At 37.7% G+C, this 27,270-nt stretch overlaps 1 long non-coding RNA gene across 1 annotated transcript; it reads right to left on the reverse strand.

Moving 5' to 3' along the window:
* Nucleotides 1-1,423: 1,423 nt before the first annotated feature.
* LOC130455568 (uncharacterized) lies at nucleotides 1,424-22,567 on the reverse strand. The gene is made up of 2 exons (XR_008913638.1): nucleotides 21,673-22,567; nucleotides 1,424-2,411 (listed from the first exon to the last, which is right to left on the reverse strand). It is a non-coding gene; the product is annotated as an uncharacterized LOC130455568 (long non-coding RNA).
* Between the last annotated feature and the right edge of the window lie 4,703 nt (nucleotides 22,568-27,270).

Genomic DNA, 27,270 nt, shown 5'->3' on the forward strand with positions numbered 1-27,270 from the left:
TGTTCGGATAAATTGATTTCTTTCCTTTTCATTATTTGTTATGGTCTTTTGTATAAGTAGCTTTTAGAGGGAAAAGGAGTTGAGTCTTCAGAAATACCTCAACATACTCCTTCCCCTTGAAGGGATAAAGACTAGGAAAGTGGCTTGAACCTAACAGTTATTCCCCCTAGAATAGTAAAATTTAGGGGAACAGATCTGGCACTCTCTTTAAGGAGAGCAGAGCATGCAGCCTTCTAGCTCCAATCCCCACCTTACTGCTAGGCAGGGATCAAAGTCTCCCTTGGAGAAAGGTGGGTTAGATTTCAGAGATATCCATTTGTGCCTCCCTGCAAGCTGCTTTTAGACAAATCCATGAAGAAATAAACAACTAAACGGGCAACACATGCCTTAGAAAATATTTTGATTTTAAATGTATTTGGTTTTCTTTGTAGATTGCTGGAGGCACAGCCCCCAAAAGGTTAAGAACTCCTTCACTAGGCCATACTGCCTCCTTCTCCTCCTCCTGGTTATCATCATCATAGCTAGCACTTAAAGAGAATTTTAAGCTAGCTGTGTTACCCTGGATAAGTCACTTAACCCCAATTGACTAGCTCTTATTGTCCTTTTGCCTGGGAACCTATACTTAGTATCAATTCCAAAACAGAAGGTAGAGTTAAAAAAAAAAGATTTTAAGGTTTTCAAAGTGAAATACTTTATACATATTTTGAAAAAGCTGCAAAATATCACGTAACCACCAGAGACTTCCTCCAAATCACATAGCTAATAAGTATCATGTCGATGATCTGAATCTTGGATGTTGGACTCCAGAACTGGTACTAGCTCTGTTTGGTGGCACGGTATTCTCTCTGATCTCTGAAACCCAGCTCTCACAGGCTGTCCCAGTGTTAGGTGAACAGTGTGAGAGCAGTCCATGGAAGAGCTTTGCAAAAGGAGCTTGAGATCCTGGATGGATGGTTATTCCCATTTATAGTCAGAATTGGAACAGACTCATTTGTGAGGGCTCAAGACCTCCCCCACCTCAAGCTCTCCACCTCCCCTTTCTATCCTTATGTTCTCTCTCTCTCTCTCTCTCTCTCTCTCTCTCTCTCTCTCTCTCTCTCTCTCTCTCTCTCTCTCTCTGTCTCTCTCTGTGTCTCTGTCTCTCTCTCTCTGTCTCTGTCTCTCTGTCTCTGTCTGTCTCTGTCTGTCTCTCCCCCCCTCTCTGTCTCTGTCTCTCTGTCTCTGTCTCTGTCTGTCTCTGTCTGTCTCTCCCTCTCGTTTTTCACAATATTTGTGATAAAACTAGCTTCCCATAGTACCTACTGAGGGGTGTCTTATTTGCAAAGAAAATACTCTAAATTGGTTGCTTAAGCAGCATGTTGTAGAGATTAAAATTTAGGGGAGACTGAAGCAGGTAGAAATTAGTTTCTCTCTGCAAGGAGTATTATATTTTTATGAGGTTTATTTAAGGTTAAGGATTAAAGAAAATACAGGATAAGAAAACACATGCCTAGGCCAGAGAGGCCTAGACAAGATAACCTCACATCATGAAAGAGACACGTCTGCTCCAAAATGGAAGTCCAAAAGACCACAAAAGCCTTTGCAATCAGGTTAAAGCACTTCTCGATCTCGGCCCACCTGAGAATTCAGTGAGATTACAAAGCATTTTGGGGAAGTGGAGCAAGGGCTTGTGGGGATTGAAGTCCAGAGTTCAAATCCATTTTTCACAATGTTACATGATTCTTGTTCTTTCCCTCCCCTCTTCCCTCCCAACTCCTGGAGTTGACAAGCAATTCCATTGGATTTTACATAGATTATCACTCAATACATATTTCTATATTGTTCATTTCTGCAATAATCTTTTAAAACCCAAACCCCAAATCATATACCCATATAAACAAATATAAACCATATGTTTTCTTCTACTTTCTGACTCCAGCAGTTCTTTCTCTGGAGGTGGATAGCATTCTTTTTCAAAAATTCTTCAGATCTCAGGCTAGATTTGAACTCAGATTTGGCTCTTGAACTGTTCTTTTTTAGCTGTTCCTAATTCACATCTTCTCAAAATCAAATGTTTTATCACTTATTTTATAGCAAAAAAAGCTATTGTAACAAAATATACTATTTCATTAAATGCCTTTGCTTTGAACTAAAAAAAAAATGTCCTTCAGAGCTGTCTTGGATCTTTGCATTGTTAAGCAACTCTTTTGGATGGTGCTATTTGGAGCCTTTTCCTGAATGGTGGAGCTGAACTGTTCAAAGGGACTTTGGGCCCCGGGCTCCTGCCCAGCAGTGTGGATTTGGGAAGTCTTGGGAGGTGATCTCTCTCAGAAGAAAGCCTGTGAGCCTACTGGCAAACAGCCTCCGCACATCTGCGATGTAGCACAGGGACGTATGTCAGTTACCACCCACCGGGAGTCCCTGGCAGAGGCCTGGGGAAAGAGAGGAAGAAAGTGAGACGTTACTGGTCACTGGAGACGTTATCTGCAATTAACTCGAGATTTAAAGCAATAACCACAGGAGTGTGAGGCAGGAAAACCTGAAAACACTGAGAAAGTAATTTTCTTTCTCTTGCCGGACTGAGGAGGAGGTTTAAAGAGCCGTGATAATGGCTTTAGGGTAAGGGGATGTATGTGTAAGAGAGAGACTCTGTGGGATGGCTTTTTAATGTTGGAAGTCCCTTGTGGAAGTCTTGGTTAAGCTTAAAGTACTGCCAGGTGCCCTCAAGCATTTGTAGGGTGGCCTGTGGGTAAATCTATGCTTTTAAAGGTGGGTAGATCAGAACGGGAGCCTGTCTCTCCTGAGAATTCTGCCCCAGGGTCTCAGCCTGATTTGTGGAGGTCATCCATCCCTGCCTGTTCCCTTTAAAAATTATTTTTAAATCCTGTAACCATGGGAAAATATTCTAAATAAGAGGGGGAAAATTACTTTTAAATAAAAATAAGCAAGAAATGGTTTTATATCTATATATCTATCTTAATTTTTTTTTTTTGCCAAATGATATTTTCTCTAAAGTGGGGAGAGGAAGGGAGGAAAAAAGGGAACTAAATATATTGAAATCCAGTTATCAAAATATTTTCTTTTTTTTTTAAACCCTGACCTTCCATCCTAGAATTAATACTGTATATTGGCTCTAAGGCAGAAGAATGGTAAGAGCTAGGCAATGAGGATTAAGTATTTGAGGCCAGATTTGAACCCAAGATCTCCTGTTGGCTTTCAATCCACTGAGTCACCCAGCTGCTCCCCTATCAAAATATTTTCTAAGGAAGTTACCTGGGTATTTTAATGTAACAATAGTGGATTTACTTTTAATTTCTAAATTAAAATATTATATTTAATTTATAAATTTGTAAAAATTTATAAAAATATTTAATTTGTACATTATTTTTATTTTTGATATAGCAAATAGAGTGATAGTTTTGGATTTTTTGGAATTTCCAAATTTTGAAATTTGAAAGACCTAAACTCAACTTGCATAGTAGGTACTATAGAGAAATGCTAGCTAATCTTATTCCTATTGTCATTCTTTTGTATAGGACCAGGCAAAGCTTCAGTTCCCTGGAAAATGAGGAGGTCAGAAATGACAAAGAGGCTGAGATTCCCTGATGCTCTGAGCATCTTGTAGGTGGGCATATCTGGGACTGAAGGCTGCTCTGTCTTAAACCTTCTTTTTTTTTTAAATTATTATTTTTTTTAAATTATATTTTATTTGATCATTTCCAAGCATTATTCATTAAAGACATAGATCATTTTCTTTTCCTCCCCCCCACCCCCCATAGCCAACGCGTAAATCCACTGGGTATTACATGTTTTCTTGATTTGAACCTATTGCTTTGTTGATAATATTTGCATTAGAGTGTTCATTTAGAGTCTCTCCTCTGTCATGTCCCCTCAACCGCTATATTCAGGCAATTGCTTTTCCTCAGTGTTTCCACTCCCATAGTTTATCCTTTGCTTATGAATAGTGCTTAAACTTTTTAAAAAAGTTTTAAAGTATCTTCCACTGCTGGTAGCCTTACTGTGGAATGCCATGCACATGTCTGAATTAAGTAATCATCCTTGAAGTCACATGATGCATTAACATTTGGTAAAACTAAGCCTTGAACCTAGACTCTCTGGAGAATGTTTAAAAATTGAATTGCAGATTTTAAAAAATGCATGCTTAATATTCTGATGCTTAATACTCATTCTCCTTTATGGCCTAGAAGTTTTGTAGGGAATCAGAACAAGTCCAACAGAAATCATCCATCCGAGATTTGAAGATTGATGCTATGGTTCATAAAAGAAAAAAACAAACCCAACAATCCTTCCAATCTTGCCTTTAAAATGAAATTGTTGTATGAGATGACATTTAAGGTCATCAAGGCTGTTCCTGCTCTAACTCCCAGTGATTTGTTTTCTTTTCTGGTCAGTATGGCCCGGGCAATCCAGGCTCCTGGTGAGGCAACTAAAAAGTATGAAGAGACACAAAATGTGCTATTGAGGTGGGGCTGAAAATGAGGTGGAGCGGGATCTCAGGGGCCACTGAGCTCAACTGGTAACCTCCACTCCAGGCTTCCTTCAGCTAAAAGCTTATCCTCAGCAAGAAGTGAGAAAGCTGGTAGTTAAGGTCAACAAATGGTCTCGTGTAGCCTTGATGCCCCTTAATACTCCTACCAGGAATGTGCTGAAGTCAGCAACTATGACATTTTCAGAGTGAGAAGTCACACCTTGGAAATTGGCAAATGCTACAAATCAGGGCTTGATCTGTTGTTTTTAAAGTTATCTTTATTTTTAAAAAGTGATGGAGAAAATGTTAGTAATGCAGATTAAGCTTTTAAAATGATTCCTGTGTACATTTTCTCAGCCAGTTTTAAAATGTTGGGGCAGCTGGGTGGCATAGGGGATAGAGCCCTGGAACTGGATCAACAGGACCTGGATCCTGGCTTCAAACACTCCCTGGTTCTGTAACCCTGGGCAAGTCTCTTAACCCTATTTACTTAGCCCTTGCCCTTAAAACTTTTTACTAGCACACACCCAACCTGTGCTATTCCTCTGAAATTATTTTATAATTTTTACAAAGGTGTTTGTGTGCTATCTTCCCCATTAGAATGTGAGCCCCCTTGAAGGCAGGGATTATTTTTATCTTTCTCTATGTCTCCAGTGCTTTGAACAATGCCTGGCACATAGTAGGAAGGTATATCCTTTGAGTTGTCTTGAAGGAAGGCAGCAATTCTAAAAGAGTAAATTGAGGAGAGAGAATAATAGTATTCGAGGCTAGGAAGGTAGACTAGCAAAGGCATAGAGATTGAGGATGGAGTATTAAGTATAAAATTCCTGACACATAGTAGGCATTTCATAAATGTTTGTTGACTGTAATTGAACAAGTTTCCCTCTACAAGTATCTCTTCTCTAGACCTAAGTATTGGTCTTGACTCCTCATTCCGTTACCCCATGTATCCATTCAGATGCTACATTTCTTTCATATATTTTCCTGTTTTTCTACTCACATGACCATCTTAACTCTCAAAAATACAAAAATATTTATAGTGGCTCTTTTTTGTAGTGGCAAAGAATTGGAGATTGAGGAGATGTCCATCAATTGGGGAATAACTGAACAAGCTATGATACATGTTGGTAATAGAATGCTATTGAGCTATAAGAAATGATAAGCAAGAAGATTTCAGAAAAAGCTGGAAAGATCTGTGGGAACAGAACTGGGAGAACATTGCACAAAACAGCAAAATTGGACAATGATTATCTGTGAAAATTTGGCTACTTTCAGCAGTGCAGTGATCTGGGACATTCCTGAAAGACAGGGAATGCTATTCATCTCCAGAGAAGGACCTGTTGGAGTTATCATTCACATCAGTGTATTTTTGGTTTTCATTTTAGGCTTTTGGTTATGTATGAATTAGCTCTCACAACAATGACCTATATGGAAGTGTGTTTTGCGTGGCAGTAAATTAAAAAAAAAAGAATTTAGATTCTAGACACTTGGAGTCCCTAATCTAGTGTTGATACTAGTTTGTTCTATCTGGTTCCTTTCAGCATAATATGGCTTTCTTGTTTATGCCTTTTTATGTTTTTAATATTTTTTGCTTTGTCTAATAACATAATTGAAACTCCTGCTTTCCTGAATTCACTTGATAATTTTTTTTCCAGTCCCTCATTTCTGTTTTGTGTATGTTTTTATTTTAAACTATGTTTCCAATAAGAAACAAATTATAGAGTTTTGTTTTTTTCCAATGTTACTCTTTTTAATTTTACTAGATAGTTCAATCCCTTTATATTTAAAGCTATGAGAGTTGTTTATATTTTCCTCCACTGGTTTCTAATTTTATTTTTTGTGAATTGAGAGTTTTCCTATTCTTATGTAAACACAGTTCTATTTATCTTTAGTTATTTATTTTGAAGTCATAGTCTCACTTGACTTTCTTCTCTCCTTACTATCAAGCTTTTTAGCCTCAGATTTATTATTCTTTCCCCTCATTTTGGAATTTTCTTTATTATTTCCTTTTTATTGAGTTTTAAAATTCTTCTATTCTTTTTACCCTATTAATTAATTAGATTTTTTTTCACCAGGAATACTTGGAAGTCCTCTGTTTCATTTTTAAAAAGTCTATTTCTACCACTGTGAGATTCTACTTCATTTTTCTGGATATCTTATTTTTGACTATAAGTCTCTATCTTTTGTCTTCTAAAATTCATTATATTCCAAGTTCTCTGTTACTTAATAGTAGTGGCTGCTAAATCATAGGTGATCTTGACTATGACTCCTGGTATATGAATTCTTTCTTTCTGGCTATGTGTAATATATTTTTTTCTTTTGACTTAGAAACTCTAGATTTGGGAATTTCATATTCCTGAGAATTTTCATTCTGGAATTTCTTTCAGGAGGAGGCTGGTGGGTTCTTTGTTTTTTTTTTTTTTCAGTTCTCAGAGATCCAGGCAGTTTGACTTAAAATTTTCTTGATATACTGGGTGACTGGAAGGATGATGGTCCTTCAGTCCTCCCACAAATGTGTGTGTGTGTGTGCGTGTATATATATATATATATGTATATATATATATATATATAAACTGATAACCGAGTCCATGGGGGCTGATGAGCTCATCAAACGAGACAGCACAGAGGGAGAAGAGAATAGGACCCAGGCCATAGCCTTGAGATATATCTATTATTAGTAAGCATAAGCTTGATGAAGATCCAGCAAAGGAAACTGAGAAGGAAGCCATACAATTAAGAGGAAAATCAGCAAAGAACAGCATCACAAAAACCTGAAGGACAGAGAATATCCAGGAGAAGATGATGGTTAACATTGTCAAAGAAGTCAAGAATGATAAAGATTGAGAAAAGGCCATTAGATTTGACAATTAAGAAATCATTGGTAACTTCTAAAAGAGCAATTTTAATCAAATGTTGAAGTTGGAAGCAAAGCATAGGACATACAATATAGAAATTATGGCATAATGTCAAATTATGGCAGACTTCCAATTACCCAGCTATTTACTGGAGTTTAGTTCCTGCTATATGCAGGACTGCTGAAAAATTCTTGTTCTCTTGGTCTGTATCCCTGTTCTGGTTTTCCTTGTCTTCATTTACAGCCTTGAATGAAGGGATTAAAAAAATCATGGAGCCATTGCAAAACATGTGCTAAATTCTGGAGATGCATATACTGCTCCTGCTCTAAAAGAACTCACATTCTGCTGTGGGGGAAGGGACAAAACATATAGTAGATTTCACGTGAAAAACAAATGGAAAGGCCTAGTGGCCTGTAGCTATAAAATTTTAGAGACTATAAATCTAGAATTAAAAAGGCTGTTAGAGGCTATCTAGTCCAGTCCCCTAATTTTGTAGATAAGTAGATTAAGGTCTAGGAGGTTAAGTGATTTGCTCAATTATAACAATACTAACCATTTGAATAACATTTATGTAATATTGTAAAGGTTTTTGAAGCACTTTGCATATGTAATTTCATTTGAACTAAAACATATTGGTCTTCAGGGTGTAGCAGCAGATTAGATTGTACTGCATCTTCTTTAATGTCATTTCTATTAAAATCAGTTTCTGATGTTGAATCTTTTGACAGTGTCAAGGATTTTGTGGCAAGATTCAGGGTCTTCAGGAGCTGTAGCTTCTGTGGATTGGGGAATTGAAGCACGTGTAGCACAAATTACCAGGTTTTATTTCCTCTCAGGGCTTCTTTCCTGGACTATGGCTGCACTAACTAGTCTGGGAGATGTTTCCAAGCTCTTAGACTTACAGGCCTGTTGGTCAGTGGTTGATGATCATGAGTGGTGATGATGGGCCCCTTCTCCCCAAGAGTTGTTTTTCTTCCATGGTGATTGCAAGGGCTGATGTGGAACCTGGTTCAGGGGTCTAGATGAGTGTTGCTATTCTTGGTGCTCTTAAACTCAAGGTTCTAGGCTCATACCTTAGAAATTTTTTTGCCTCATTTTGCTTCTGTTGTTCATACTTTGCTAATCCTTCAGCTTTAATAGCCCCTGTCATCTTCTTTCTCTAACTCCTACTTGTAAGCTGCTAAATATTGCTAGAGGAAGTCATGACACCATGGTGACATGTTCCATTTGTGCTAATCTTATATAGATCCTTACTACATCATGGAAATCTTTTTATCTTTGATTTGCTCCCTACCACGTTTCCCACAGTGTCTATTCACAAGTTTTTCTTTTTTCTTCAAATCATGAACTCGACATCTATGTAGTGCTCTATCAATGGATTGGTTGGTTGTTGCCCTTCATACTGGAAAAGGACAAAAATGACATCCCTTTCTAAGCAGTCAATATACAGTATCACCAATTCAATATGAGCACAGAAAGTTCTTCCATGGGTCAGGCACAAATAGCCCATATGAACATTTGGGATGGAGATATCTCTAAATTTGTACATCTCATGTTTCTTTTGAGCTGCTACAATTTGCTTTGCTCATAGAGCTTGGTGCCTTCTTTGATGTGGACATGCCATGATGACTAGATTTGTGCAAGTGTCTCTCATTTCTCACCATCAATACTAAAGTATTGGTATTCTCTCACCAAAGTAGATGAGTTCATTGAGAAGATGGAAGATAATGCTAACTTCCATCATTTCCCCTCCTTCATTTCTCAGAATCTTCCCAGGTCTTCTTTATTTTTTGCTTTGGTCTCAGGAAAGAACTTCTCCTTCTCCTAGCCAAGACTAATTAACTGTAAACCTTTGGTTCCATCCCACTCTTTTCATCTCACTCAATCATCTTCAGTTTTCTAGATATGAAGTCCTACTTTGGTGACCAAGCAATGATCATAATACTGTAGGGAATGAATTGTATTAATCTAGACATTTTTGCTATAGATGAAAAAGAAGACAAAACACATTTCCAGCTAAGTGGAAGAAAGTCTCTGTTCCCCTAAAAGAGGCAAATAAAGGAATTCATGGAGTTGACTTCATTGCACATCCAAAGTAAATAAGAGCCATAATTTCATAAAACATTTAGTCAACTCATCATAAGTATTTGTAAAAGAGATCACCATGAAAATAATTGCATTTTATGCACCAACATCTGTTATTGAAGATGACGAATTAGAGAAAGTCTATGAAGAACTTTCTACGGTCCTCCTAATTAAAAGGATATGTACGGTGATATTTGGTGGCTTCAAAGCAAAGGAGAACATAGATGAAAATGACAAAAAGTAGATTGAAAAATGTGATTGAAGAGACAGGAATGAGAAACATCAAAGGCTTCTAGACTACCCAGAAGCTTTATATCTATGCTTCATTTTTTTCAGGAAAGAATTATGAGTTATTAGATGTGGCAAACCCTAAATAACATCAGAATAAAGGAAATTGTTATATTTAAAAAAAACTGGAAATGACCTTTAAGGGAGTGATTTCTGGATCAACATTCTGTATACAGTGAGATCATTGATTTGTTAGAACAAATATTACAATACAAAACTAGAACAAAGGATGGAAATAAGAAAAAGATATGATGTACAATCCTTGCTACTGGGAGGCTGAGACTGGTATAATACTTAAATCCAGCAGTTTTGAGCTACAATAGGGCTAATGTCAATTGAGTCTCTACACTAAGTCTAGCAACAATATGGTGAGTTTTGGGGAGTAGAGGGTCACCAGGCTACCTAAATAGAAATGAATCAGCCCAGGTTAGACATAGAGTATGGTGAAGCTCTCTTGCTGATCAGAAATGAGAATAAGCCATGATAAAACTGGCTGCTGTACTTTCAACATTGTCAAGAAACGGAGACCAAGTCTCAAAGGAAGGAGAGAATAAGAAAAATAGTTCAAAGGACCAGAACCTGAATAGCCCAGCTTGTTTGAAAAGATATTGATGGGGACAGCTAAGTGGTTCATTGGACAAAGAGCCAGAACTAGAAACAAGAGGTCTTGGACTTAAATCTGGCCTCAGATGCTTCCTTTCTATGTGATGCTAGGCAGTTCATTTAACCCCAATTGCCTAGTCCTTGCTATTTTTCTGCCTTGGAACCAATGCTTAATATTGATTCTAAGACAGAAGGTAAAGATTTAAAAAAGTAAAAGTAAAGTCATTGATGACAAAAATGGGAAAAGAATAGAGGAAAGACATTTACATCTATAGTACATATATAGGACCAATTATGACAATTTAGGTAGTAATTTTCAACAAATTACCATAATTAGGGAACCCAAAGAATTTTAAACATGACTTAAGCAGCAAACATGATCAACACTTGCTAAACAGAAAAACATGGCAGCCAAGGGCAAAACCAATTTAGAATATAAACTTGTTTAGAAAATAGTGAAAAGTACTAGAAATAAAAACAGAAAAAAATTTTTGCTAAAGATCTAATTAAGCAAACTCATCCTTTAGGTACATGAGAACAAGAATGGAAGGAGGACAAAAATGTCATGAATATTTTTATTTTTTAAAATTCTGAATTAATAAATATTTTTAAGTAAAATGCTATGTACCAGCTTCTATGCTAAGTGACGAGGATACAAAGACAAAAAAAGTAACAATCAAAAAACACCAACAACAAAGAGCAAAAAATAGAATCTGGTCTTAAAGACTTTACATTACAGTGGAGGCAGATGTATGTACTAGGTAGTTGTTCATGAGAACAAACCCCAAATCTGAAATAATTTTAGAAGTAAATTTATTATATCATTTGGTAGAGGAGAGTGAGTTGGAAAGGAGGTGTGGCTTCTCCCCATCCAGGCTCTGGAGGATATATATTATGAAGGATTTAGACAAGGATACATATGAACATATGTCTACAATTAAGCAATTTTATCTTGAGAACAACTTGAAAGCAAGGTAGATTGAGGTGGATATGAGTAAATGGAGGCATTAAAAAATACAAATAAGTACAAAACACAAGCATGGGTAGACCCAATACACATCCTAGGTATAATAACCCAAAATGAGAGTGCTTTCCATGGATTTAGGACCAGAGGAACCCAAAATGCTTTGTAGCCATCTTCAACATTTCAGAGAATTACTGGGGTCAGACAACATTTTGGGTACAGACAGCCTTTAATAACATAAGGTAGACTACTGGTTCTCTAAGGGGAAAGACCTAACTGTACAAAAATATTTATAGCAGCTCTTTTTGTGGTGGCAAAAAAAAAAGGGAAATTGAGGGAATGCCTATCAATCAGGGAATGGCTGAATAAATTGTGGTTCATCTTGGTGATGGAACACTATTGTGATATAAGAAATGATAAGCAGGATGATTTCAGAAAAAGCTGGAAAGATCTGCATGAAATGATGTAGAGAGAAATAAGCAGAACCAGGAGAGCATTGTACTCAGTAATAGCAATATTGTACAATATTCAACTGTGAGAAGCATTGCTACTCTCAGCAATGTAATGATCTGGGACAATTCTGAAGGACTTATGACAGACTGCTATCCACCTTCAGAGAGAGAACTGTTGGAGTCAGATGCAGATCAAAGCATACTATCTTCCACATTAATGTATTTGCAGTTTTATTTTGGAGTTTTGGCTATATTTGGGTATTCTCTTATATAAGTGACTGATATGGAAGTATCTTTTGCCTGATAAATAATGTATAATCCAGAGCAAATTGCTTACCATCTCTGAGAGGGAGGAAAAAGGGAGGGAGGGAGATAATTTAGATCTTATAATTTCCAAAAATATATGATGGAAATTGTTATTACATGTAATTGGGAAAATAAAATATATTTGAATACAAAAATAACACAAGATTAGATTTAAACAGTATAATAAACAGTTTTTCCCAAATAATAAAATAAATCATTTCCCCCATAAGATAAAAATGGATGGTGGAATTACCATATCTGTACTTTAACATCAAAGTCTTTGATATGATATATATATATATATGTATATACATATATATATATGCAGAAATGTTACTGAGGAAATTAAAGGTGAGAAAAACAGCACACACACATGCAGAAATGGTACTGAGAAAAATAAAAATGACAAAAATAACATATTAGCTCTCCATGGTTCTGAAAGACTTCTTTTAATATAAATCCCTTAGGATATAACCAGATCTCTCAGACAATGGCTTTGATTAGTTCAAGGAGATGTACAGGTCCTGTTCACACTCATGATTCCTCTGATTAAATAAAGAAGTATTCTCACCTAACAAAGGAAATTACTTATGATTTCTCTCCTTACCCTGTATAAATTACTTATAAATACGGCATATATGTGTATAAATTATAAGTGGGTGGGATAATCAGTGGAACCAACAGTTCCAGTACAACTGTAGGCCACAACCTTTCTGGTATATACCTAAAACTAGGAGAAAAGTATACACACACAAGTATGTATGAATATGTACATACATATGTGTATATATAAATGCACATACTTTACATATATGAATTATATATGTACACATATACATTGTATATATGTAATACATTGTATGTATCTGAATATGTTATTATTTTTCCTTTGTTTTCAAAGGGAATCAATGACATCATGGGATGATATCTTGACTTGTACATGAATTATATTTAAGTGAGGGAGGGTTGCTGTTAGATTTGATATAGTTTTGAGTGTTAAATAGTTGTAGATAAGAGAGTGGGAGCCATAAAATGTGATAATTAAAATGTTTGGGAGCAAGGGAAATATATAACAATTATGACCACTGAAATATGTTTTCTACTGTGTCAAGACAAGTTTATATAAATATAAGATGGTCGCCAGGGAATATATTCCCAATTTATGAATATGCCCAAGCCAACTGGGTTTTATAGAGAAATTTAATTTATAATACATCGATTAATCAATAGAAAAAGAGAGAAAGTAAGAAAGGAATAAGAATGAAGGGCCTCAAGCCAATAAGGCCTAGACCTCAGTCCTAAGAGATAAATCAGTTAGTTGGTTTTTTCACTCACCCAAGATCTCTCTAGGTAAGGCTTCTCATGCCAACCTCAGGCTCCACCTTCAAAAGAGCCTCCTCTCAAGAAATGTTTCCAGAGAATCCTCCTCCTGACTCCTCCTGAGTTCTCCTTCTACAGCCTCCTTCAAGACCTCTCCAGGAGCTCTCCCTCCAGAACCTCTCTCCTCTCAGACCTCCTTCAGAGCATCAACCTCCTCTCCTTCAGTCCTCAGACCTCGCTATTTTTAAGCCAAAATCTAAGTTCCCTCCCCTCAGTTCTCACATCTACCAATCACTGTCGATGTATCCCCTGTGCCAAGGGTGGCTCTAGCTTAACCCAGGACCGCCCAGAGGTCTGTCCCCTTTGCACATGTCTGTTGAAGGTCATATTCTCAAATAATTAAATCTTGATCTTTGCTGCAGCCCTTCCTAAATCCTGTTACTCTGAGTAGGGTGGAGATTGTAGTTTCCAAGACCTGGTTCTGTCATTCCAAGTATCTCTATTGTATCAATTCTAAAATCAATCATGACTCAAAGAACTTCCTGTTCTATGCTTAAGCATAGGTCAAAGCCCTTTCCATTGTTTAGCAAAAGGTTTCTGTCCTAAAGTAGTCTTAAGTAGGGAGGAGAAGGATCCTCCCATGCCAGTTTCATATTCCAATAGAGTTCTTACTATCAGTAGGAAATTTTTTCAAGTATGAAATTTCCCAATGGGGAAATTTCCAACATTCATAAGTCTAAGAAATTTTAAGGTTTACAATGCACAACAAAATCATCAGCCTCATTCTCTCTTCCAGACTTATCTAAGTTTAGTCACAAGATAAAAATTAAAGAGAAATAGTAATGGCCTGGGATACAGTGTTTGATCTCTGGTGTCTGACCAAGCTCCAATGCTCATCAGAGCTTGTTTTAGCTGCCTTCATGGTCCCTGGAACAAATTGTTTTCATCCATCCATTCCACCAGGGAAAGCTTTCACGTGCTTGAGGTGAGCACCCCTCCTCACTCACAGATGGGTTTGTGGTGCCTCAAACTGGTTTAGCCCATATACTGAGATGGTTTACCAGAGTGTGAGATGGACACTGAAAGTGGATGAGCAGTCCTGAAAAGGCTTGGTAAATCCTCACACAAGAGGTTCTAATCTTCCCTGAACATCCCCACACACTCTGTTTCCTATTTATGTTAAGGGTAAGAATTCACTCTGACTCTTCTCTCATTCTTTTGTTGTTCTTCTCTAAGAAAAGAGTGTTAAAGACAAAGTCCCATCAGGGATGGATTTATTGTAGTTATCAGAGAAGAGAGATATATGGCCCCAGTACTAAACAATCATATTTAATCCCTTCCCTTCTGTATTTTCTATATCTAGAATGAATACCTATCTTTAGTGTTGTTATTGGTGTAGTCCTCTGAGATTTCTTTCCAACTGATTTCTTCCCCAGGAGCCATGTTTTTATTAAATTGTAATTTCATGACTGCCTATGTAATAAATGTGTCCTCTGAAGGGAGTAGGTTATGGGTCTCAGGAAGAAGAGATTTCTTATGTTCCTTTCCAGTGGCAAGAGCACTTAGAGGGACCAGAGGAGTTAGGAAATGTGAGTAGACAGTCCTGGGAAGACATAAATGGTCTTGCTAGTGACTTTCTGAGGTTAGTTAGCTCCTTTTGGGGGAAAATAAGATTTTTCTTTTACATATCAATTGTCTCTATCACAGTTACTGAACATGTTTTTCCCTTACAAAGCCTTCATCCATTTGACAATTATATTTCAAGTCTACTGTCTAGGATTGAGGGTGTTAATATATAGTCAAACATTTTCTCTTCAAAGTCCTTGGGATAAAATTCACTTCCTCTAGTATTTCAAACCATTTATTCATTCCCTTTATGGATATTTCTGCACTTTAAGATCAGCTTGGGTGTCTAAGATAAAAAGCTACTGGCTGGTCTTCCCCATTACAAGGGCAAGTGGCTGTTGCCAAGTTAAAAAAGATGAATGCGTTGGTTGAACAAAGCCAAAAAGAGACCCATGGCTCAAACTCCCTGGCATCTGTCCCTGGCATTTCTTTAAGTCCACCACATGAATGAAATGTTTGGCCTCAACCCCAGGATCCTTCTGAACTCAATGCAGTGATTTACTTTTTCCCAGGGTCGCTTATAAATCGGGTTAAGTGCCTTTTGTACTTTTCTTCTCTCCATCTGGGATAGCAAAGTGAGTCTGAGTTGAAAACTTCTTTTAAAAGTCATTCAATTCAATTCATACAGAAACAATTCTTAGATAATTGCCACAAGACCATTAGATTAGATAACTTGCTTCCTGTCAAGAAATGGGACTCTTGTGAGAAAATGATCAAAGGTCAGGGAGAGATGATAATCAATGGTAAGGGGGGAAAGTCTTATAATATCAACTATGCTTCAGGAAGTAGATTTGAGGGTGCTGACTCGGAACTGTTTGGAAGATAACTGGAGATTCAGGAAGCATCAGTCATAATAAGGAAGACAGGCTATATAGACAGTCAGACATATGCCTGATATGATTCATGCAGATGGGGTTTGCACAACAGAAGCAAACCATAACAGACATTTGCCCTTAGGACTTTGGTTCAAATCCTGTGACATTTGCTACCACAGTGACTTCCAGCAATTCACTTAACTCTCTACCACCTTGGACGTCAGTTTCCTCATCTGAAAAATGAGGTAGTTGGACTAGATAGCCCTTACGGTACCTTCCACGTCTAAATCTATGATCCTATAATGAAATTCTCTTTTCTATATACATGGGTTTACTTGAGGCTCCAGAAGAGAATATCAAATTTTAGAACTGGAAAAAACTTCAAGGATCACCTCTCTGTTCTCTCCCTCTATTTCTCCTTCTCTCTCATCTGTCATAAGGACTTTATGGATTTCTTAATTTCTGGTGCCTCCCTTACAAAATTCCATTGCATTTATTCTGTAAATATTTTATAGATACTGATGTGTCCCTGATATCTTCTCCTATAGAATGTAAGTTCTATAAAGGAAGGAACTGTTTCAATTTTGTCTTTGTGGCACTTTAATTAAACATTAATTAATGGTTTTTGGCTGCTTGATGAATTGAAGAGAAAACCATGCACAGTGGTCACAGGAGTAAAAGAAAAGTAACACTAAAAGACATTTAAACCCAGACCAATGTGACAATCTGGTCTTCAAAATGTTAATGTTGAAACACCTCCCTTCTCTTTCTTCTTGGAGAAGCTTTAGAATGTAGAAGGAGGCATAAACCATCAGAGAGAGTCAGTATATCCTTTGTTTGAATTAACTATACTCTTTTATAAAAGAGGATTCCTTTTGGGGAGGAGAGAATATTGGGAAACAGCAAAACTAAAAAAAATGTTTTTAAAGAATACTTTTTTCTTTAAAGAAAAGAAGGTTAGTAGTTAGGTTAGAATCATTGTTATTCAGTTGTTTTTCAGTCACGCCATGCTTTTTGTGATCCCATTTGAGGTTTCTTGACAGAGATAGTAGAATGGTTTGCCATTTCCTTTTCCAGCTCATTTTGCAGATGAGGAATTGAAGCAAATTTCACAGGTTTAGGTGACTTCATCAAGGTGTTATACAGCTGGTAAGTGTCTGAGGCCAGATTTGAACTCAGGAAGATGAATTTACCTGACTCCAGACCTAGCCCTCTATCTACCGAACTATCTAGCTGCCTCAAGGGCTAGGAATACAAACACAAAGGCAACTGGATCCCTTGCTCACAAGGACCTTGCATTTTTGTAGAGGGAAAACACACAGAGGGAAGTGGCAGCCAGAGAGGGCATTTGTCCAGAATGTTATAGAAATGGCGAGTGACAACATAGGGACGTAGAATGACATAGCCCTCATGAAGAAGCTTAGAGATGGTTGAGAAGTCAGGAACTGCCTAGCTGGGACTTGCCTGAGATGGCAGACCAGGAAAAGAAATAGTTAGAATGGTTATAGTTATAATATAATAAATATACATGGGTTATAATGTCTAGGGCACCATGATCTCTGGTCCAAGTGCCAAAATAGCTCTCTAGAATGTTGGGAGGATGGCTGGGAATTAGAGAGTGAAATGAAACATGACAGAGACCCTAGAATCTAAGGTCTTTTCCTTGCCATGACAAGGAGGATGACTTTTTCAGGATAATTCCCAGTCACTTCACTATGATTCTGGCCATCCATATATTTTTTTAACTATGGGTCTTCTAGCTGTTCTGGGGCCCTAATCTCCTGATGGGAAAGGCGATTGATTGTCCCTTCCAGACTTCTATTTCAAGAATAATTCCAGCTCATGTTTCATGATATTACCAACCTAAGTAGTTCAGTGGATAGAATGCCAGATCTGGAGTTAGCATGACATCTTCCTGAGTTCAAATCTGGCCTTAGATACTTTCTAGCTGTGACATCCTAGGCAAGTCACTTAACCTTGTTTGCCCCAGTTCCTCATCTTTAAAATGAGTAGAAAAGGGAAATGGAAAACCACTCCAGGGTTTTGTCAAGAAAATCCCCAAAGTAATTGCATGTTGGCTATGGGAAGAGTGGGTGGGGAGGAGGGAGGGAAATAATGTGATTATTGTAACCAAGGAATAATGTTCTAAATTGACTAAATAAATTAATTTAAAGAAAATAGAAAAAAGAGAAAAAAGAGAGAAAATCTCCAAAATAGGACAAAACCAAAATGATGGAACAACAATGTATGCATATAGCATGCAAAATGCTTTTACCAACCTTTATCTCATTTGATCTAAAGTTGCAGTCCACAGGCCTATTAAAGGGGGAAAATAGTATAAATACAAAGTGTCATAATCAGATTGTTGCTTCCAGAATTCTAAAACAGAGTTTGCTGATTTTAGTATTGGCCAAAGGTCTTAAATATTCAGACACCTTTGGCATTCCCTCCGAAGAATTCTAGTAATTATTCCCCTGCTTGATTTAAGGAGGGCCTCTCATTTTCTGCATGTCATTAGCTCTAGAATTGCTCTGGGACTCTAGTCTCCTGTTGCTGTATTCTTCTAGCTCTAAGATTAATGATAGCTTGGGCTATTCAGAAGATTGGGTTGGGGGTCAAGGTGAGATCCTCAAAGAAGGATCCTCAAAGAAGTCTCTTCAGAAAGAGATCAAAGTCTCTCTGGGTGCATTTTCAGAAGTTTTTGCTTTATTTTCTTCAAAGATTTTGTTTGTAAGAGTAGTAACTCACTAGAGCAGCTTTAGATTGCTTGGTGGATTGAGTGCTTGTTATCCTCTTATCATTCCAGAATTATTCAAGTGTTGAATTAGGGTCTGAATCAGCAAAACAACAAACAACCCCCATTTCCACCCCCCCCAACTCTCACACAATCTGGTAAAATGCTGCCTTTTCATCCACTATGTGCAATAGACACAATGGGGTATCAAAAGTTGAGAGAGAGGGAGCAGGTAGGAGTTTCGGTGTATTGAGAGCCAGGTCTAGAGATGGGAGTTCCTGGGTTCCAGTATGATCTCAGACACTTCCTAAATGTGTGATCCTGGGCAAATCACCCAAACCCCATTGCCTAATCCTTAACCACTCTTCTGCCTTGGAACCAATATACAGTATTAAATCTAAGAAGGGAGGTAAAGGTTTAAAAAAGAAAGTTAAGAGTGGGTTCTTCTGGAATCTCTTATTTGAGTAGGAAAAAAAATCACCTTTGGACTTCACATTTGTTTTTGTCAAGTGAGCCCTTGAGAGAGCCTATTTTTGATCAAATTATTGATTCTTTTCTGGAATGAGGCATTGTCTACTTTTAAAATAATCAGTTCTTCTCCTCATCCTTTTTATTCATGTTGATAAATTTATGATGTTATTATCAAAAGTACTTTATGAAAGAGGGCTGGAATACTACACATAGTTATAGCACTGATTTCCTCTTTAAATGTCACTGAAAGGAAAGAAGCAAAAAGGAAGCATTTATTAAGCACCTACTATATGCCAGGCATTGTGCTAAGTGCTTTGCAAATATCCTCACAACAACCCAAGAAATGACAAGCAACCGATTTTGGAAAAATCTGGAAAGAGTTACCTGAACTGATGCAAAGTGAAGTGAGAAGAACCAGAAGTATTTTTTGATTAACAATTGTGAATGACTTATTTATTAATAATGTAGTGATCCAATCCTAGGGACTTATGAAGAAAAATGTTATTTGCCCTTTGACAAAGAACTGATAGAATCTGAATGCAGATGGAAGTATACTATATTTCACTTTCCACTCTTTTTTGGTTTAAAATCTCTTCCACAAAATGACTAATATGAAAAAATGTTTTATATAATTACACATGTAAAAGCTATACCATACTGTTTACCATTTCAGTGAGGGAGAAGGGGTGGGAGGGAGTGAAGGAGGGAGAGTAGGGAAAAGAGAGAACATTTGAAACTCAAACCTTTCAAAAATGAATAATAAAAATTATTTTTGAAAGTAATTGGGGAAAAATAAAATCTTATTTTAAAAAAATTCTCCTAGTAGTCCTGTGATATTATACTGTATCCTCATTTTATAGGTGAGGAAACTGAGGCAAGCAGAAGTCAAGTGACTCACTCAAGGTCATATACACAGTAAGCATCTACATCAGGATTTATGCTCAGGTCTTTCTTATTCTTGACCCAGGGCTCCATTTCCTATAAGTCTTGGCTGTATTCACCCTCATAATGAAATTCAAAGGAATGTGATCTTGTTAAATCATGTTAAATCAAGGTGGCAAATTTGATAAGAGTATCAGGCCTGGAGTTGGGATGATCTGGGTTCAAATCTGATCTCAGACACTTGACCCTGGATAAGTCACTTAACCCCAACTGCCTAGTCTTTACTGCTCTTCTTTCTCAGAACTGATACTAAGACAGATGGTAAGAGTTTGGGGGGGTGTGTGGGAGGTACATATTTTAATAAGTGACTAGAGAAGAGAGACATGTAGTCATGTAGTCAAAGTTCTCAGGTATCAACATGTCATCATTTTTGATCCCATCAATATAGATATAATGATTTAGATAACTGAGTAGAAAGTATTTCCCCACCATTTTCTAAATACTTGTGTAGTCAGACATATCATGGGATTATAAGATAATGGGATCATAGATTTAAAGCTGGGAGAGACCCTAGATGGCCAGAATCCTATCTATTCACTTAAAGAAGAGATGGAGGCAAAGAGAAATTCAGTGACTTGGGGCAGCTAGCTCCAGGTCTGGAATCAAGAGAACTGGGCTTCACAGGAGAACATTATGGGCAGGAACAGAAAAAATGTAAGATGATTAACTGTGAATAACTCCCCAATTTCAGCAATGAAAAGATAACAGGACAATTTCAAGGGACATATGATGAAAATGGCTATCCATCACCATAGAAGGAACTGATGGTCTGAATGCAGATTGAAACATACCATTCTCCCCTTTATTTCTTCCATGAGATTTTCCTCTACCATAAACAATATGGGTTTTCTTTTACAACATGAACATGGAAATGTGTTGTATGATAGTACATGTGTAATCTACATCATATTACCTGCTGTCTTAGGGAGGGGGGAGTAAAGAAAGGGAGGGAGAGAACATGGATGATAAAATATAAAAAAAACCAATTATTAGAAACTATATCAACATGGAAAAATAAAATAAAATAAACGGTATTGGATTTGAAAAAAAAAAAGAGAACTGGGGTTCAAATCTAGCCTTAGACACTTCCTAGCTGTGTGACCCTGGGCAAATCACTTAGCTTAGATTGCCTAGCCATTGTTGTTCTTCTGTTTTAGAACTGATATTAAGACAGAAGGAAGGGTGTTAAAATATTAAAAGCTTTTCTTAGGCCATGGAGCTACCAAATACCTAAGGCAGAATTTGCGCCTAAATCTTCCTGATTCCAAGTCCCATGACCCATCTATTAAGCCTTGCATGTGTCACCTAGACTATGGAGATCTGATCACTGTGCCTTGGTATGAGGAATACTGATTCTGATGGTCTACTTTAAACCATACCCCAAAGGCCAGAATATTGGCAGCTAGGTGGCACAGTGGAAAGGGTGCTGAACCTGGAGTCAGAAAGACACTTACTAGCTATGTGTTCCTGGGTAAGTCAATTAACCTTGCTTATCTCAGTTTCCTCATATGTAAAATGAAGTGGGGAAGAAAAGGACAAACCACTCCAGTATCTTTCCCAAGAAAATCCCCAAATGGAATCATGAAGAGTTGGACATGACTGAAAAATGACTGACCAACAACAAACAATAAATACAGAATCCTAGCCTTAAGACCTGAGAGGATTGTAAAAGATTCAGTTAGAACTGAGTAATAGGGGGAGAGATCCAGAGAACTGATCACTGAAAAAAGCGAACAAACTCACCAATGATTAAAATGATCATTCCTTTTCAGACTGTACTCCTGACTTCCTCTACCACGCTCCACACTGGTAACTTTCCCCAGCCCCCCATTTTCAGCTTCCTTTTAATATGTTGTCTTTCCTCATCATCAAAAGTAAACTTCTTGTATTTACATCTTCAGAGCTTAGTATAGTGCCCAGGACATAGTAAGCATTTAATAAGGCTTGTTGACTGACTCTATGTATGGATGCTGGGTTTTCCAACACTTCTGGATGCTGGGAGCATGGTTAGGAGAAAGCAGAAATTGCTGATCACCAACGACGCAGATGTCCTCAGTTGAACACTGTGGAATTGGTCCACCCTTGGCACATCTCATAAACAGGACTTCAACCTTTCCCCCTTGTAGCTGCCCACTACTCAAGTTGCCTGCAGATAATGTTGTGTCTGTAGTAGAAATCGTTTTCTTGGTCTCGTGAGTTAATCTGACCCTATTTGCAGTCTGACCTCTTTGGAGTTGGATGATGTGAGATAATTGAGTCCAGGCATAGCCCAGGCTAAGTTCCTTCCTGTGGACCCCACTTCCATATATCTACAAAGGGTGGGAGTGGGGGGCTGGGAAAATGGAATGGCCACACTCAGGTCTACCTGGCCCATTTCATGCCGTTCTCTATGTGAATAGCAGCTGCTCCTCTCCCCCCACAGACAGGGTAATAAGTACCAGATGGGATGGTTTAGGAGATAGAACTGAGTCCCAGAGACACAAAGAACTGGTTAGTAAAAGCAGTGGAGAGCAATTTACTGCACATGACATCAGAAGTCTGTGTTGGGCTCATCCCAGGACCTTGTCATAGCTCTGGGAAACTAGACAAACACTGGAGGGTTTTACAAGCAGCTGCTTTAAGATAAACAGGATTTTGACCCCCTACCTGTGGAGTCTTGTTTCAAAGGGTGAAGCTCAGCCAGTCTGCTTTCTCTCTCAGATGCTGCTGACACGAGTTCGAGTCTCTATTTGGCATGGATGTAGGAGGAGGGAACGGTGCAGACCACAGTGCACCTTCCATAACTGGTGTTCGCATATGGTTTGTGGGATCTACGTGCTATTAATGCATTCCACATTGACTGGACAGCCCAAGGCCTGAAAGGCACCCTGGTGCTGTAAGCTCAATTAAAGGCCTCTTTGTACTTCAAAGGCAAGAAAGAAAAGTAAAAGAAGTGAAGTTCCAATCTGTGTCAACAGTTCTGATGCATAGATCAGCTTTCTTGGTGTCAGGGGGCTAGGAGGTACCTTCAGAGGTCATCAATTCCATCTCACTCTTTCTAGGTCCCGTCTGCCCTAAACTCTCCCAGATGGAGCCACAGAATCTCAGAATTAAAGAGGGAACTTGGGAGATCATCTTTTCCAGACCCTTGCCTTCAAGCAAGTAGTTGTGTAAAAACCTGCAGGACAGATAGTTGTCTAGTCTGTTTTTGAAGGCTTCTCTGGTTAGAATTCCCCACATTCCCTTGGTAACATGCTCTCTTGTTACTTTTCTTCCCAATATTATTATTTTTTTATTTTTTTCTTTTCTCAATTTTTATTTTGTTTTGTCTTTTTTTTGAGACTCCATCTCCCTGTCTCATGAAGGCTGAAATTACAGCAGCCACTCACAGGCTCCTTGTAGCTTTGAACTGTTCTTTCCAATGTGGGCCAGATCACCACTCCTCAGGCTACCCCCCAATAAAGGGACTATAAGACACATTCTATAGGCTAAGAAACACTCATTCAACTTATTATTATTACCTTTTTAGAATCAATGCTAAATATCAGTTCCAAGGCAGAGGAGCAGTAAGGGCTAGGCTATTGAGGTTGTGACTTGCCCAAGATAACACAGATATGAAGTGTCTCCGGTCATATTTGAACCCAGGACCTGCCATTTCCAGGCCTGGCTTTTTTTTTAATTAAAAAAAAATTTTAAGTTTTTTATATTTTATTTTATAATTTTTTATTACCTAGTTGCTCCAGAACTAATAGTTTTCTGATTTTTTTGTATAAAATGTTCTCATTAGTCTAATTAGAAGGAACCAATGCTAGGCAATGCAGTAGATAAAGTACTGCTCTTGGATCATCTTCCTATGTTCAAATCTAGCCTCAGAGACTTATCAGCTGTGTGACTCTGAGCAAGTCACTTTATCCATTTGCCTCAGTGCTTCAGCCATAAAATGAACTGAAGAAGGAAAGGGCAGAGCACTCCAGTATCTTTGCCAAGAAAACATCAAAATGGGGTCATGAAGAGTCAGACACAAATGAACAAGGACAATAGTTTTTTATTAGTTCTAATTAGTCTTTTTCTATAAAGTTATTCTATTAGGCAGAAGTAAGCAAAGATTGCATTCCAGTCCTGAGAGACAATCTGTCCACAGTCACAGAGTTGGGAGATGGAGTGTTCTCTATGAGGAACAGGAAGAGGAACAATTTGGGGGGACCATAGCGTATGCAAAGAGAAGTAGCAAGCAAAGACGAAAGCATAAAAATGCCCTAAGACTCTTGGAACATCTTGTATAATAAGCCTGGAAATGTGGATTGGATTTACCTTGTGAAGTGTTTTCAATGCCAAACAGAATTTTGTATTTGGTCCCAAAGGCACTAGAGAGACCCAGGAATTTGTTGAACAAGGGAATGACCCAAGTCTGTGGCTTAGTACAGTCATTCTGAAAGCTTTGTGGAGAGTGGATTGGAGAGGGGAGAGATTTGAGTTGGGGACTCCAATAAGGACATGTTAAATGATACTAATATTTAAAAGACTCAAAGATAGAGATGATGAATAGATGTACTTTAAGTGATAAGTTTCCACTCAAGGTCACAAAGCAAATGCTTCATGAAGGATTACTGTTCTTCCATCCCATGACCTGGCAGTGCTGCTACTTATTAACTATATGACCTAGGTCATTATCGAGATAAAATGAACAACTTAAAAAGTTTTATTTGACATATTGAGATAGTTGAGGCAAAAAAAGCACTTTCCCCTGCTTACACTGTTTAAATAGAGAACTCAATTCAAAGGAGAGACTATGTCACCTGAAACAGCTACATTCAGGTGCATTTCTCAGATATATCAGAACGAGTTGTATTTTGCCTTTGTGGGTTATGAATGTCCACATGGGTCTGTCTATATATGACTCAAAGGAAGATGTGTAGCAAAATCTCTAGAATCCTCTTCACTCTCTTGATGTCTCTAGAATCTTCTCTACCCACCCTTCTCTACGGGAAGCTTTCATTCCTGCCAAGAGGATAAGCAGGAGATTGGTGCCAGAGAATGGATGTTCAAGACTTCTTAGAGAAAGAGTATCAGGCAAGAATTGTATCTGTCTGATGCCCTAAGTAGTTTAGGGAAAGTAATTTTTAAATATAAGCTGAGATCCTGGTAGCTATTCCCTAATGGAGAAAGTGTGCCCCAAACTATATATTGAAGAATTGATTCTCTTTCCTCCAGATGCCAATTCCCAAAAGAGCACATGTAGAGAACAGCAAAATTGGTTATTTATCCAAGCAGAAATCAAAGAAGTTTTAGAGATGAGAACATACCAGAAAAGAGAATGATCCATAAAGTACTTAATTTTATTTTACCTTTAATAATAATAATACTTCATATTTATAAAGTTTATATTTATGTTTATGGGAGTAAGATATTTCAGTTTAATCAGGAGAGTGTTCCAGATCTCATCCACCCAAGAGGAAATTTCCTGAAGGTTTTAGTATTGTAAATTGAGGATGTCTGGTTCTTCTACATGTTGGCGTCTCCTTGGAGTCTTTCTCTCCCTTTACAGGCCTATCTCTGAAGAGAATCAAGATGCAAAGTGAAAGGAGCAGAACCAGAAGAACATTGTACATAGAAACTGATACACTGTGGCACAATCGAATGTAGTAGACTTCTCTACTAGCAGCAATGCAATGATCCAGGACAATTCTGAGGGGCATATAAGAAAGAACGCTATCCACATCCAGAGGAAGAACTGTGGGAGTAGAAACAGAGAAGAAAAACAACTGCTTTATCACATGGGTAGATGGGGATATGATTGGGGATGTAAACTTTAAATGATCACCCTAGTGCAAATATCAGTAATATGGAAATAAGTCTTGATCAATGACACATGTAAAACCCAGTGGAATTGCATGTTGGCTATGGGAGGAGGAAAGAGGAACAGAGGGAAAGGACATGAATCATGTAACCATGGAAAAAATATTCTAAATTAATTTAATAAAAAATAAAAATAAAATAAAAAAAGAACCAAGAACTGTATGTCTTCTCTTTGCAAACCACAACTTGACAATTTTACCATACTTGTCTGATCAATCTTCACCAACGAGGATATTCTTACATAAATAAGAACATCTTATTTATACAGGAATATATAGTTACATAAGAATATCTTATTTATATAATTTATCTTATATAAATGAACTTAACCCTTGGGTTACATATAGAAAGCCAATCTGAACAAGATGAGGAAATAATAATAGTACTTGTGCTACCCCCTCATTGGGCTATTATGAGAGTCAAATGGTATAATGTGTATAAAGGGGCTTTGTAAGCTTTAAAGCCTACACAAACGTGAGCTCTCATTTGTCAATTGCAAAATAAACTTAAGTCAGACATTCAGGTTGTACCCTAAGCTCGAGGTACCTCAAGTGCCTTGTGGTAAATATCCGGGACAGTACAAAGGAGAGAGTCAAAGAAGTGCCCCGTACAATTCAGCGGAGGTGGGTTTAATGGGCAAGATGGGATTTGGGGAGCTGTTTGAATGATGGGAAAGGAATGGCCTGCCAGGTTAAAGGAAGGGGTAGGGGTGGGTGGGTCAGGCTAACTTTTTGTTTTGAAAGCAGAAACTATCCCATAATAGAGAAGCTAAACTAAAGCCTGGGAAATGAGTTGCTAAGACATTATATGTTCTTTTGTATTTTGAATGAAACTACCTGTTTTAATGCTTAATAATGACTCAGGGAGAAACAACATGAAGTAATAGAGAGTCAGTTATTTTTGAGTGCGAATCCTGTCTTTGGTACTTACTGGCTATGTGATTTTGGGCAAATGATTTCATCCCTAAGTACCGGAAGCAAATCCCTAAGATTATAAATGCAAGTCAAATTGCAGTCTACATTAGGAAGTGTTTATTTGCCTGGAAGCTCTCCATTCCAATGAAATCATAGTTTTTTTTTGGGGGGGGGATAGTAATTCAGCAAGTATTTATTAAAGATTCTTCATGTACTAGGCATTGGACTAAATTTTGGAGACACAATGAAAAAATAGAACAGTTCTTGCCCTCAAGCTGTTGACATTGTTTTAGGAGGAGACAATGTGCATCCAAAAAAGGACAATGCAGTTTGGGGGAATTCAGAAAGAGGAATCATCTGGTTTAGTAGAGAGAGGACTGAACTTGGAACCAATAGGATCTGGGTTCAAGTTCTGTCCCTGACAGACTCTAGTTATGCTGCTTTGGGAAAATTAAGGTACCTTTTAGTACCTTTTGCATTAAATGCTTAAATGACTCCTAAATTCTCTAAACCCCAGTTTTCTGATCTGTAAAACTGTGAGATTACTATTAGAGTACCTATCTCACAGGGTTTTGCTAAGGTGCAGATGAGA

Source organism: Monodelphis domestica, chromosome 7 (genome assembly GCF_027887165.1).
Source record: "Monodelphis domestica isolate mMonDom1 chromosome 7, mMonDom1.pri, whole genome shotgun sequence".
NCBI lineage: Eukaryota > Metazoa > Chordata > Mammalia > Didelphimorphia > Didelphidae > Monodelphis > Monodelphis domestica.